General features: G+C 45.7%; 1 pseudogene; it reads left to right on the top strand.

Annotated features, from left to right (window-relative positions):
- The first annotated feature begins 4343 nt into the window (after nt 1–4343).
- Nucleotides 4344–6782, top strand: LOC119284274 (annotated as a pseudogene).
- Nucleotides 6783–14705: the final 7923 nt, after the last annotated feature.

The raw sequence follows: 14705 nt of genomic DNA, 5'->3' as shown, positions 1-14705 counted from the left end.
AACACAGATTTGACATCCAATGAGGCCTGTGTCATCGGAACTTCGGACTCATCGCCGGCCATAGGCTCCGAGCCACGTGTATGCGCACCCATCGAATCTGACTGGGCGCCGATCTTAGAGTTTAGATCCGCGGACATCTTCCAACACTCACCCTTGGGCAATGTGTTAAACTCATTAAAGTCCCTCTCCTTGTCAGGAGATTCTTGGCCGAACTATGTCCGGCTTGAGTGGGAAGCGGATGAGGAAGAACTTCGTTACCCACCCACCACCCACTTGATAACCAATGTCGACAATTTGACCGACATGCTTGATTTTGACTCCAAAGACATCGACGGTATGGATGACGATGCCGGAGAAGAACAGGACCCACCGGCCACAGGGCGCTGGACAGCGACCTCCTCATACGATATATACATGGTGGATACACCCAAACAAGACAATAGCAAGAATAAAAAGGATCCAGTTGAGGATAAGCCTCCTGAGAAGCAGCCAAAGCACCGACGTTAGCGGCGCCGTCCTAAATCACGCCATGGTAAAAATAGCGATACCGGCACAAGAGAAAATAGCACTTCGGACGATGCTGAAGACAACGAAGACCCCGCCAAGCCAAGTTTTGAACAGGCTAAACGGGAAGACAAGCGAGCCAGCCCTTACGAACAGGCCAAGAACGACGACTCGGAGGACAGCAATTAGATGCCTCTCTCCGAGGATGAGGTGAGCCTTGGCGACGAAGAATTTATCATGCCGGAGGATCCCGTCGTGTAGGAGCGTTTTAAGCGCCGGCTAATAGCCACTGCAAAGAGCCTGAAGAAGAAGCAGCAGCAGCTCCAAGCTGATCAAGATCTGCTCACTGATAGATGGACTAAGGTCCTGGCAGCCGAGGAATATGGACTCGAACGCCCAACCAAAAGTTACTCGAAGCTCAAATTGCTACCTCAATTCGATGACGAGGCACTGAGCCAGTACTACCAGGGTCCAATGCGGCCGACCGACCTCCGCATGGCTGAGATAAAGCAGCAACTCTGTGTAACCCTAGCCCCCTCCGGTGTCTATATAAACCGGAGGGTTTAGTCTGTAGGACAACAACAATCATAACCATAGGCTAGCTTCTAGGGTTTAGCCTCTACGTTGTCGTGGTAGATCAACTCTTGTAATACTCATATCATCAAGATTACTCAAGCAGGAAGTAGGGTATTACCTCCATCGAGATGGCCCGTACCTGGGTAAACATTGTGTTTCTCGCCTCCTGTTACCATTAGCCTTAGACACACAGTTCGGGACCCCCTTCCCGAGATCCGCCGGTTTTGACACCGGGTGCGTGGACGGGCGAGCAGAGGCCACGCCATGACCTCGGCCTCGCCTGGGGTCGGAGGTGGACGAAAGGCCGGTGCTAATGGGACATGCCGCACTGTAGAGGTGTTGGGCCAAAGTGCACCGTGTTCTATTTTTCTTCGTGTTATTTTTCTTTTTATGTTTCTATTTTATCTCCTTGTTTTGCTTTAATTTGATCTACCTAATGAATTTAGTTAAACGTGCAATTTATCACATAAATACTAGGCAATATTTTGATCTGCTACAAAAAGTTTGGAGTTTGTTTGAATTCATTAAAATTATGTTTGCATTTAAAGGGGCTAAAAAAGTGTTGTCTGGCCATGTTTTAATTTCCAGGGGCAATTTGGGGATTTTGGTGATGTTTCCTTCTTTCAAATAATTACTTATGGATTATTTACAAAATTATGAACTATTTTGTTGGCATGTTTGAAGATGTAAATATTTGATTTGCATTAAATTTTGAATCTGAATTAGCTTTCAACTAATTGACAATTAATCTTAGCAAAATGGTGGTGACACGACATCATTAGTTAGAGAAAACTATAGCTTAATTACAGGGGTGTCCCAGGTGGGAGGTGGTGCTGTAGGGCTCTCGAGCCAACAGTATGGGCTGGCTACGTTAAGGTTTGGAGTTGGGAGGCTCCCCCCCCTCTCTCTCTCTCTCTCTCTCTCTCTCTCCTAAAAATGGAGAGGGAAGCTATGGGGTATGGCCAAGGGTTTCTATCCTCCTAAAAATTAGGGATGTTGCAAAAAGCTCCTTCAGTGCACGGCGGCCAGTGATATGCTTATCCTCACCTTATATTTGCGTATTGATCAACATCTCAAATTTATGAATCCTTGTATAAGAACATTGCCTCTCATCTACACAAGATAATATTTGACGCATGTTTTCATATATTGCAAAAAAGTTGGCCCTGGACCCCCTAGTAGGCAGCCGAGCTGATGGCCGATCCAACATCTTAAGAGCAAGTACAATAAGCTTATGTAAGCGGATTATAAGTGTTAAAATATTATATTCCTGCTGATATAGAGGAAGAGAAGAGAAAAGAAAAGAGGAGCCGGCTACAGAATAAGAGTTGGCTTCCAGGGGCGGAGCCTGGAATTTTTGCCATTGAGTTCACTCACTGACTCGTTATAAAGATTTGGTACGAATTAGTTAAATGTAAAGTGAAATTGTATACCATCTCACAACAATATTGTAGCACTAGGATAGCGTATTGGAGCTCGAGCTCATCCACACCCACTATGAAAATTAAATTCAAAAAAAATAGTAGCAAAAATAAAAGGAAATGTTCTATTTTTTGCATCAAAGATGCTCAACTGTAATAAATGCTTCCAAACTTTCAGGGTGAGATGCTGTGGACAAAATAAACAAAACCGGACCTCTCAAAAAGCTTAAAAAATAGACATTTTGAAGCACTAATTTTGTTTTCTATCTACATAGCACCAAGACAGTCATCGTGGAAGCAAATTTTGGATGCACCTAGAACACTTGACCATCTTTGATTTCCATAAATTTCAGATTTTATTTTATTTACAGTTTTTTGAATTTTTTGTCCACCGAGAGTAGATGAGATTGGGCTAAGGAAACTGATCTAAATTAATTTTTCTACAAAAGAAGGCTTCCGAAGACTACTTGCAGTGGCATTTGGTGCGCTTTCCCTACATCATTACCTTAATCTGGTGATGGATTTCTCTTCGAGAAATGCCGATCCATAGTATAGATCAACCAAGTAAGTAGGAGAAGTAATTAGAAAACTACGGCATGCACAACAGAGAGGAGATTTGAAGACGACTCAGTACCTCGAATTTGGTCCACAACTGCAGACATGATTGCCGTTTCTGACAAGAGGGGAGTGGGAGATCGTAGAGTTTGGTGTACCTTATTGGCTCGTCGCTGGTGTATCGAGGCGAAACAGAAGAGTGGTTGCCTCCCCATGTTGTGCGCCCGTTTTCCATACTACAAGGTAATAAATGGCAATCCAGAACACTCCGACCATAGGCCATTCGTTCTCTGGGTGCACGGGGACAGAGCATCAAGGAGAACTCCCAGCAGGGCACAAACAAAACGTTTTGAAGCGCGCTAGTTGCTGGAAGAAGAGTGTGAGGAGTTGGTGCAGCAAGCATGGACTGAAGCGGAACACACCTCAGTTTCTAGCAAGCTAGCGGCAATCCAGGAGGCCTTACATATATGGAATCGAGATGTCCTGGGTGACCTACAAAAACCAGCGAGGAAGCTAAGAAAAGAGTTGGAAGAAATTCGAAGGCAACCACTATCGCAAAGCCAGATCAGGTGGGAGTTGACCACCAAAAGCCAACTAAGCAAGTTGGAAGAGCAAATTGATCTGGCAGCAAAACAACGTGCCCATGTTAACTGGTTGGAGAAGGAAGACCGAAACACAAAATTGTTCCAAGCTTTCGCCTCGGAACGGAGAAGGAAGAACACTATGGTAAAACTAAAGAGGGAGGATGGATTGGAGGTGTCGTGGGAGGAGGGCTTAAAGGCCCTAGTAACTAACTATTTCTCTAGCTTGTTTACCCCCATGGCAGGTTCGGAAGTGGCGAATATACTTGATCATATCACACCAAAAGTCACTCTAGCGATGAATGCGTTTCTCACAAAGGAGTTCACTGCAGCGGAGGTAAAGGAGGCCCTGGACTCCATCGGGGACCTGAAAGCACCAGGAGTGGATGGCCTTCCAGCCATCTTCTACAAGCATTTCTGGAGGTTGATTGGCGATGAAGTGGTACACGAAGTCTTGCAAGTGTTACATGGCGGCAGCATACCAGAGGGATGGAATGACACACTAGTGGTGCTTATCCCAAAGGTTCAGAACCCTGAATGTCTCAAAGACCTACGCTCAATTAGCCTATGGAATGTTGTTTACAAGCTCGTGTCGAAAGTCATCGCCAACTGACTGAAGGATATCTTGGGGGAGATTATATCACCAAACCATAGTGCTTTTGTCCCGGGTCGACTCTTCTCCGATAACACAATCTTGGCATATGAGATGACACACTTCTTGAAGAGGAAAAGAGCTGGAGGCACTAGTAATGCAGCGCTCAAACTTGACATGAGTAAGGCCTACGACCGTGTGGAGTGGTCGTTCCCAGAGAAGATCTTCGGCCAGCTTGACTTTGCTCCGGCCTTCATAAACCAAATCAGCAAGTGCATGCGCACTGTCAAGTTCCGGTTCAAGATTAATAACACATGCACTGATACGGTGATCCCAGGACGAGGCTTAAGGTAGGGCTGCCCTATCTCACTGTACCTTTTCCTCCTCTGCGCAGAGGGGCCGTCAGTGCTCCTACATCAGGCTGAATCAACAGGGGTCCTAAGAGGCATAAAGATCGCTCCAACTGCCCCACCAGTTACTCATCTGTTGTTTGTCGACGAATCACTTCTGCTCATGGAGACCACGAAGGAGAGCGTGAATGCGGTAGGGGATATACTGGAGGTGTATGAACGAGGATCAGGCCAGACAATAAATCGGGACATGTCAGCTATACTCTTCAGCAAAAACACACCGTGGTAGAGAACGGACAGCCTTATCCAACTGCTTGGGCTCCGCACCGAAGGCCACCAAGGGAAATACCTTGGGCTATCGGCCTACGTTGGCAAGTCACGCCAGGCCTGCTTCGAATACTTGCGTGACCGGATCTGGGAGATCCTATAGGGGTATAAGATAAAACTCCTGTCAAAGAAGGGGAAGGAGATTCTGATCAAAACAGTGCTCCAAGCCATACCAGCTTATGCCATGGCCTGCTTCGATTTGACCAAGTCACTCTGCGAGAGCATTAGCCAGATGATCTGCCGCTTCTAGTTGGCAAACCAAGAATATGACAAGAAGTACCACTGGGTCGGGTGGGAGAACATGACACTACCAAAGGAGGAGGGAGGCCTTGGCTTTAGGGATCTGCACTCGTTCAACATGGCCATGCTGTCACGCCAAGTGTGGAGGCTACTGCAAGCCCCAGACTCCCTATGTGCTCGTGTGTTAAAAGCTTGCTACTACCCTACTGGTGATCTCCTAACAGCACAACTCGTCCCCGTTATCAGCTATGTTTGGTGCAGCATTCTCCAAGGAGTGGATATAATCAAGGAGGGTATGGTCTGGAGAGTTGGAAAAGGCGATCGGATCCGGATATGGCATGACCCATGGCTCCCCACAGGCCCCGTGAGATTTCCAAGATCACCATGAGGGAATATCTTGCTAACCACCATTGCGGAGCTGATCGACCCGACCACACACACATGGGACCAACAACTCGTGTGCAAAACTTTCCTTGCTGATGAGGCCACCACTATCCTCGGTATCCCTATCTTTGAACACCATGATGACTTTATCACGTGGCAGTTCGACAACAAAGGCATGTTTTCGGTCAGGTCCGCCTACAGAGTACATGCTGATCTCCAGAAACGCCATAGTAGTCACCCGCCGGGCGAAAGCTCCATGGGATAGGGTGGCGACAGAAAGCTGTGGCTGAAACTGTGGAAGATCCAATGCCCGGGAAAGGTACATCATTTCATGTGGCGCGTGGTGCATAACAGTCATCCAATGCTCAGGAATACCGAGCGCATCAGTGTGGAACTGGACACGGATTGCCGCATGTGCAAACGCCTCCCTGAAGACAGAGGACACCTTTTCTTGCGGTGTTGGGAAGTTAAGCTCATGTGGCGCACGACAGGCCTGGAGGGTTATAGACTGCGGCTCCTGGAATGTTCTTCCCCTCGCCAACTCCTAGAGTGTATCTTCTCTTTCCCTGAGGAAGCTTCGCTCAAGATCATTTGCCTCCTATGGATTTGGTAGACTGAGAGGAAGAAAGTAAAGCACCAGCAAAGCAGGGCGTCGACTGACCAGTTCCTTTTGCTCATGGACAAGGCCTTGTCAGAATGGCGGGAGTTCAACTCGTAGAAAGCGCCGGTACAACACAAACCTTCTGCTAAATGGTCCAAACCCGCAGCAGATGTAGTGAAAATAAATGTCGACGGGGCCTTTTCTCTGGAGGAGCACCACGCAGGCTGGGGCTACGTCGCTCGACATCACACGGGCGACGTCATCTTTGCTGCGACCGGAGAGCTACAACATGCAACTGAAGATGTTCATGCAGAGGCACTAGATCTAATTCATGCAATCTCTCTTGCTGAAGCCCAAGGAATGGGACGGGTTGTGTTCGAAACTGACTGCTTGGGTCTTGTCAGCGCCATCTCCACCGATGTTTTGGATCGTTCAAGTCTAGGTGCCATATTTCGGGAGACGAGATTCCTCCTCCAGCTAGGTTTTATCCAGTGGAGCATTGTACACTGCCCACGCTCTTGTAATACCCCAACACATATGCTGGCAGCTATGGGTAGGCAGGGTACATATGGGAGCCAATATGTGTGGCTCTCGAACTTTCCCCCTCTTGTAACTGATGCAGTGACCGCCGATTTGGTCGGTCCGGCGTAAAGCAATGGAATGGAAGGTATTCCAATTCAAAAAAAAGAAGAAGAGGGTAGATCGAGTTGAGGAAGCTACAGAAAAAATTAAGGGTTTGTTGCGGCTAGCGGCTGGCGGCTGGTGTATACACGTATAGGAGAATAGGAATTGGGGCAGGAAGCCACGAACAAGCCAGGGTGCACGGAAGGTTTAACATTGTGGGCTTTTGGGCTTCTCATCAAGCGTTGCAAGTTGATGGGTTCAATCCTTATTTTTCACTGGGTTCAAGCACGTAAGTACATGTGTATACATACCTTTTTTTTTTTGCGATCACATGTGTATACATACCTGGACATGACAAATCATTGGGTTCAGCTGAACCCAATGCTCCTGTGCTGGCTCCGCCATTGTTGGCTGCAACACGTGCTCCTAGACACTTTGTGAGAGTGAAAAATGGGTCATGCATTAATAAAGTAGCACATCTTTACATCTAACTATTGTACGTGGCCGCTAAAAGTTTGGCTAAAGATGACATGGCAACATCATATAGCCATCAGTTGGCTGTACTATTAGAGTCATTTTACAGTGCATCCGGACGATATGGACCGCTGTCGGAGCGAATTCAACGGTCCAGATTTGATGCAATACGCTGATGTCACGTGTATTATAGTAGACCCCGAGGGACATTTTCGGAAGAAAAAATATTTCAAACTGATCTGATTTTCCCTCCCAAATATTTCGAGGGTATTCTCGGTATGAATTTCAGGGCTATTTTCTGTTTGATTTTTATCCCGTTTGCTAGGGTTTATTCCTCGTTGCCGCGAGGGTTTTAATCCCCGCCAGCAGGATCTAGCCACTCGTAGCGGCCCCTCCCTCCCTCCTCGCCGGTAGGATCTAGCCGCGCGTCGCGGCCCCTCATTTCCTCCACCCCAATTCCCTCGCGAGCTCGCACCACCTTTTCAACGAAGAACATGAGAGGAGGCGCACTGCCCTCCCCGCGGCGGCCACTGGCGAAGATTCGGCGCCATCCCACCTCCCAGTCCTCCATGCGGGTGCCTATAGCCACAAGCTTATAGGCAACCTCTTTCCCACACCCCAATTGGTTGTTTGCGTCCACTACATATCACCTCTCCACCATGGCTGCAGCTTTCATCTGGCCATGCATCTCGTCCGATGGCAAGGCGGTTGGGTATGGATCATGTTCTGCGGGACTAGATGAAGCCGGCCGCCGGCCTCGACGACCAGCCCCATTCGTCCAGCCCCGACTGCATGATCTACGAACGTTCAATCGTTGCATTAAACATGTATTCTTTCAATTTGGCTGATAGGTGAGATTTGGAGAACAATAGAGATGATAAGCTATTAATTTTGGAATGTACTATAAACAATTCATAGCCTATGTTGCTCAATATTTATGATGCTCACTTCTTCTTGTGCAATTGCTGGACTGGGATCAACAGACTTGGCATGTGCTTTATAAGAAAAATTAGATTCACATGGGATATCCACCTTTTGAATATTGGTGTTAATTCTTATTATGATGTTTTAGCCTTGTTAAAGGGAGAGTAATGATCCTCGCAAAAAGCTGAGAGAAATGAATGAGCATTCGGTTCTTCCATATGTTGCATTTCATTCTTCCGTGTTTAGTTATGTCCAACATTTGTTACATGCACACACTTGACAAGTGAAAGAACATGCGGTGCCCCCATGTTTGGTTTTGGTAATTGATGACAATCTCTATGGACTAATGGTTGTCTTGAGTTATATTTGAAGGATTTGTCCATAGGATTTTCTTGAAGTCCATGTGTTGGCTTCAAGGAGTTTATGAGTTGACCAAGGTGCTATTAAGGAATTATCCAAAGATTGGTCATGCGAGTGTTGAGCTTATTGCAAGCATGTCTTGAAGAAGAAGGTTGTGTGATCATTCATGTTTACCTTCAATACATCATCCAATTGAAGAGAGTTGCAAAGATTTAAGGTTGATCAAGACTAAGTGAATAGTGAATCAAGTTGATCAACTCACAAAGCGTAGAAGATGTACCGAGAGGGATCAAGTGATCCCATGGTATGGTAAGCATTGTCCATTGCACTTTGTGTACTAACCCATGGTCTATGTGAGAGTTCTATGTGGGGTTAGGTACGTATCCATGGGCTTGCATCAAGAGGAAGATATCATACAACCCATGGAAAGGATGACATCAAGTGGTGATCGTCATCAAGATTGCCGTGTGCAAGTTCAAGTGGAGCATCACGAAGAGATCAAGTGCTTGAATCTTGCCATCCATTGTGGTGTCAATGGACTTGTGAAGATGAGCCGAAGAGTGGCTCACCCATAGTGGACTATGGGGGAGCAATCATCTAGTCTTCATCGAGCCAACGCAATCAAGAAAGGTGGTCCATCTTGAGGGAGTCAAGATCGTCATCATCTAGCTCAAGTGGACCATGTGCAAGGCAAAGGTTTGCCCTTGATAGGTTTTCTATTTTACCGGTCTCATGGTGGTAGTAGGGAGACCGGGTTATATGATCGTTTGCCATACTATCAAGGGGGGCTCTCAAGTTGGTAGCTTGATCGTATCGTTAGTAGAGAGCTCAAACCCTTGCATCCTTGCATCATGTTTCTTGGTTCTTGTTTGGTTCTCTTTGTGAGTCTTAGAGCTTATGGTCATCTTGATGACAAGCTTGAGTTCATCGAAAACGGAGTTCACATGCGTCTTCTATGATGTTTTCGGTGTTGGAGGTTTTACCGGTCTTTTCCGAGGAAGGGTTATCACCATTTTCCTTTGGGACTTTTCTCATTTGCTCATTCTTGATATTTCTATCAAGATTTTGTTAGCCCATGTCGTTAGCTTTCCAACAAACTTGGTTTCGTTGAATTCGGAGTCCGTTTGCAAAAGTTGTGGCTGTTTTGGTAAAGGCTGCAGCGGTACTACCGCGACTAGAGCGGATGTAATTTTTTACTACCGCTCCAGAGCAGTACTACCGCGGCTCCTGAGCGGTAGTACCGCCCCAGAGTAGTACTACCGCGGCTCCTAAGCGGTAGTACCGCTCCGGACCAAAATCTCGTGTTTTGCTCAGCGGAAGTAGGCACAGAAGTATTTTTTTAGTACCGCTCGCAAGCAGTAGTACCGCTACCATTTGCGGTAGTACCGTGAGGTCGAGCGGTAGTACCGTGAGGACGAGCGGTACTACCGCTCCGAAGGTTCTTTTGGCCTTTTTGCCTCCTCGCTGTTGTGTTTCAAAGGGGTACTACCGCCCTAGTGGTAGTACCGCTCCTTGGAGCGGTAGTACCGCTCTGTGCGGGCTGTGAGCATAACGGTTGGATTCGGGAGCTCCTATAAAAGGGGTATTCTTCCCCATTCAACCTTATCCTTTGAGCTCGTGTTCTTCCCCCATTGTTGACCTTCTTCGAGCTTGCTAACTCTCAATCCCTCCATGGATTCTTGCTAGTTTTTGAGGGAAAAGAGAGAGGAGATCTAGATCCACATTTGCACCAATCACTTTCTCCTCTATGTGAGGGGAACCCCTTGGATCTAGTTCTTGGAGTTCTTTGTGTTCTCCTTCTTGTTCTTCCTCTCATTTTCCTCCCTAGCATTAGTTGCTTCGGTGGGATTTGAGAGAGAAGGACTTGGGCACCCCGTGTGCCCTTGCCATTGCATTTGGTGCATCGGTTTGAGTTCTCCACGGCGATACGTGGAAGTTACAAGTTGAGAAGCTTATTACTCTTGGGTGCTTGGTGCCCTTGAGCTTGTTCCTCTTGGGTGCTTGGGCGCCCTAGACGGTTGGTGGTGTTCGGAGCTCAATCATTGTGGTGTAAAGCTCCGGGCAAGCGTTGGGGTCTCCAATTAGGTTGTAGAGATCGCCCCGAGCAATTTGACGGGTACCAGTGACCGCCCCCAAGGGTTGCCAAAGTGTACGGGTTCGGTGACCGCCCCCAAGGGTCGCCCTTTGTACGGGTTCGGTGACCGCCCTCAAGGGTCCCTTAGTAGAATCACGACATCTTGCACTGTGCGAGGGCGTGAGGAGATTACGGTGGCCCTAGTGGCTTCTTGGGGAGCATTGTGCCTCCACACCGCTCCAAACGGACAGTAGCATCCGCAAGGGTGTGAACTTCGGGATACATCATCGTCTCCGCGTGCCTCGGTTATCTCTTACCCGAGCCCCTTTACTTATGCACTTTACTTTGTGATAGCCATATTGTTCTTTGTCATATATCTTGCTATCACATAGTTGCTTATCTTGCTTAGCATAAGTTGTTGGTGCACATAGGTGAGCCTAGTTGTTGTAGGTTTTGTGCTTGACAAATTAACCGCTAGGTTTATTCCGCATTTGTTCAAGCCTAAACCGTAATTATTTTAAAGCGCCTATTCACCCCCCCTCTAGGCGACATCCTCGATATTTCAACAAGGTTAGTACAAGTAGTAATTTTTCCTCTATTTTGCAGGGCTATGATAGAACATGCTATGTGATTCCCTAAGGCAGGATGGATGTACCATGGCCACACCACTGTGCTCCTGAAGGTGATCCCTTCAATTCAGCGTTGCAGCACCTGCAGAGGCCCCCTACGGTACGTGCTTTTCTCTTGTTATCCTATGCTCTATTTTATTGGATTTGCAGCCTACCTACGAGACATTGACTGTCCCATTTTCTGGGATTGCTGGGATTGCGTGTTGAATCAGGCAGTATTTTTTCTTCTGTTGTGAGGCTATGCTCATGCTCGTACCTTTTTCTCTCATATGAAAATAGACATATCATAATCCATTATTCTTCTAGGGTTGCCTTTGCACTGTAATTGGTCTGAACGTTGCCCAGGCACCATTACTGTCACATGGTAGTAAAAAGCAAATATAAATTTACGAGATCCCGTAGAGACCAAATTTATTTCAAGCAAAATATTGTAACCAATATTATTGAAGTTTTACAACTTGAATCATGCACAATGGACGAAGAACACGGCTAGGTAACCTTCTTCGGGACTAAAACCCAACCACAACCTACTCTATCGCTTTATGGCCAAGTGTACACTCCACACTGCTGGACTAACTGCTTGCATCTTCATTGTCTTGAACCGCATCTGCATCCAATAGCCTAGTATGGTACTGCTTGAACCTATTCATGTATTTCATTTTGTTGTAGGGTGAATCGACAAGCACAACAGGTAGCTCTTTTTCTGCTCTTGATGTAGGCCTGCATGCAAGGATATGTTAGTATCGTTCCATAAGTTTCAGAAAATGACATAATTTTAGGTGTTACTCTACGTACTTCATCATATTGCTTCCTCAGTTTTACTCCCGTAAATAATTCGATGTTCTTCAGCATGTACAGTGCACAACAAGAACTGCAACATTTTATGTTGTTAGATCAGCATTTCAGATATTAACAATCTAAAATAAAAACAAAAGCTAATATTTTTGACTGACGTCACATCGGCTTTTGGCACATTAATGTTCTGTACTGGCCAATGCGTCACGTTAATGTCTTCCCATGCATTGCTTTCTATCCCATTGACTCGCCTTGCTGCTCTCAGATGTGCTTCCATCCCACGTACCTGCAAGCCCAATGGGATGAGAAGTTGCCTACGACTAATACTTACATACGATGTCAAATCCTTTGTTATAATTAAATATGTTGAAATTCTCACCATGTTATTTACTTCTTTGGGTACCATATAGTGGAAAAGTGAATCGAGAACCTGAATCTCCTTCCTTCTGGGGTTTACGACCACAAGTAACCAGTGGACGTTTTGGCTGTTCGTAGGTAGGAAAACCTGGAGTGCACAGATAGTTATATCAGCGTGTATAGTAATAAAAAAATTTGTTCTATGTCAGGTTAAAATACCATATCATGTTTCAGGTAGCTGGTGCCTTATGTTGTTCCAGGAATGCTTTCCAAAACGTCCTCGTAGCACTCCTCTATCCTACCATCTCTTTCGAGCTTAGCGACACTGGCCACCCTCTCAATATAAACCAGTTGGCCGTCCCTTGTGTCAATTGGGTCATCATGGCGCATAAGCTGGATCGCAGCATCAACCACCTACAACAATAATCAAGTTAATTGTATTGTACTAAAATGAAACTTCATAAACTAATTTGTGAAATATCTTACTTCGTCACCCAACCATACGACATCTTCAGATCCATCTTTTTGCGTGAGGCATTGCAATTGCTTCAATAGCACGACAATGTCATCAACTAAGACCATTTGTTTTTCATGATTTGTAGTGTTGATCGGTGACGCCACGAAATCCTGTCGAACCACATCTAGCTGGTCCCTCTGGGTTTCAGTAACTTCTGACCTCTTTTTTAAGTTGCTAGAGCAGAGTTTCCTCTTTTTATTGGTCGTGTCCTCAGAATCATTTGTAGACTCTGATGGAGTCTTGTTTTTCCTTTTTTTATTCTTAGTATCATACGAAGCATACTCGTCATTCTTAAATAATTGCAATACCAAACTTTTCTTTTCGCCCCCATGATTTGGTGGCGTCAATTCAACCACACTTACTTCTTGCTACTTTCGATAGGATTCATCATGGCTGTGATCATCTGTGAAGGCACGGGGCTCTTCAGGCTCTCGCGATCCCGTAGCCTTCACAGAGTGTGCTTACTCCGTCTGTTGAATGGATTCTGCCATATGAAATCAACCGCATGTTTGCCTTTAGCAGATTCTTGCTCAATTATAGGTAAAATGTGCATCACCTGGAAATCTTCAAGGCTTGTGGTGGCTTTGGAATGCATTTGCGTATCCAAACTAGGAGAACCCTGGATATCATCCACCTCTTTCAAAAGGTCATGAAGACCATTGAGATCCTGTTTAAGTTTTATTCCAGCTCTTTCTAATGCTTCATCCTGTACGTGGAAGATCACATGTTATTTCTGAAACGACAATGATTGTTTCATAATTAAGTTAACATGCGCACGTCAAACTCTTCAAGGTTCTTCATTTGGGGCTCCAAGTCATCATGTTCTATTCCCTGCTTACAATGGTGCTTAGCAGCGACCTCCGTGACATCATTTTGTTTCCCCTGGTGAGAAGCCTGCTCAGCATTCTCAACAGAGGCCTCCATTGGGTGTGAAGGTGCCCCGAGGTCAGAAAGATGTATGTCCTCCAGTCTTCGAAATATTCCATCGCGTTGTGTCTTTAAAAAAATACATGTTAGTCTGGGGTGTTTTCATAGTAAACTAATTTAGAAAAAACCTTGTACACGTAAATTTCCAATTATATATACTAATATCATAATTATAGGTTGACGTTCAATTCTTTGATGAGGTCCTCTGTGAGCTTGCCATTTGTACGGGTACGCCTAAGGCACTCATCCATTTTCTTTTCAAGGGTGCACATCCTATCGACTTGTTCTATACCTGCCTCCCGCACGAGGGAGGCAACTTCTTGCGAATCAGTCAATACACGTCCGACAAGTACCTTAATCTGAGACTTTGAAACAGTTAGAATCATATAACTTCATACTAGTTGGAATCTTACAATATATGTTTGTGCCTGATGTAACTCATTTACCCGAGCGCCAGTCTTCGGTTTGGCCAGCGTACCATCTCGTGCTGGAATGAAAGGCCTCATCAACTCCTCAACATACTGCAGTTTAGTGTCATTAGTATGATTTAAAAAATATACATGTTACATAATCCAGGCAATGTGCTGACATTTTACCTCTCCAACTCCCAGATAATTATTCTAGATTATATTGTCAACCTTTTTTTCCTTCTCCTTGCTCCAGTTCTGGATCAACGGCCTTAACCTTGATTCATACGAGATGCTAGAGTCCAATTGGTGCACTCGGAACTTCTCGTAGTACCATGTCTGCATCACAACAAAAGAAGTTTAAAATATTCTCGTACATTATGTAATGTATGTTAGGTAAGTGATAATTCTACTACTATGAATTACCAGTGGTAGATTCCCCTTCCGAATTGCCTCACCATTTACTAAATTCTTCACTCTATCCAT

This window comes from Triticum dicoccoides, chromosome 4A (assembly GCF_002162155.2).
Source record: "Triticum dicoccoides isolate Atlit2015 ecotype Zavitan chromosome 4A, WEW_v2.0, whole genome shotgun sequence".
Classification (NCBI taxonomy): Eukaryota; Viridiplantae; Streptophyta; class Magnoliopsida; order Poales; family Poaceae; genus Triticum; species Triticum dicoccoides.
Note: the sequence above shows the minus strand (reverse complement) of the source record. Positions and strands in the feature narration are given on the sequence as shown.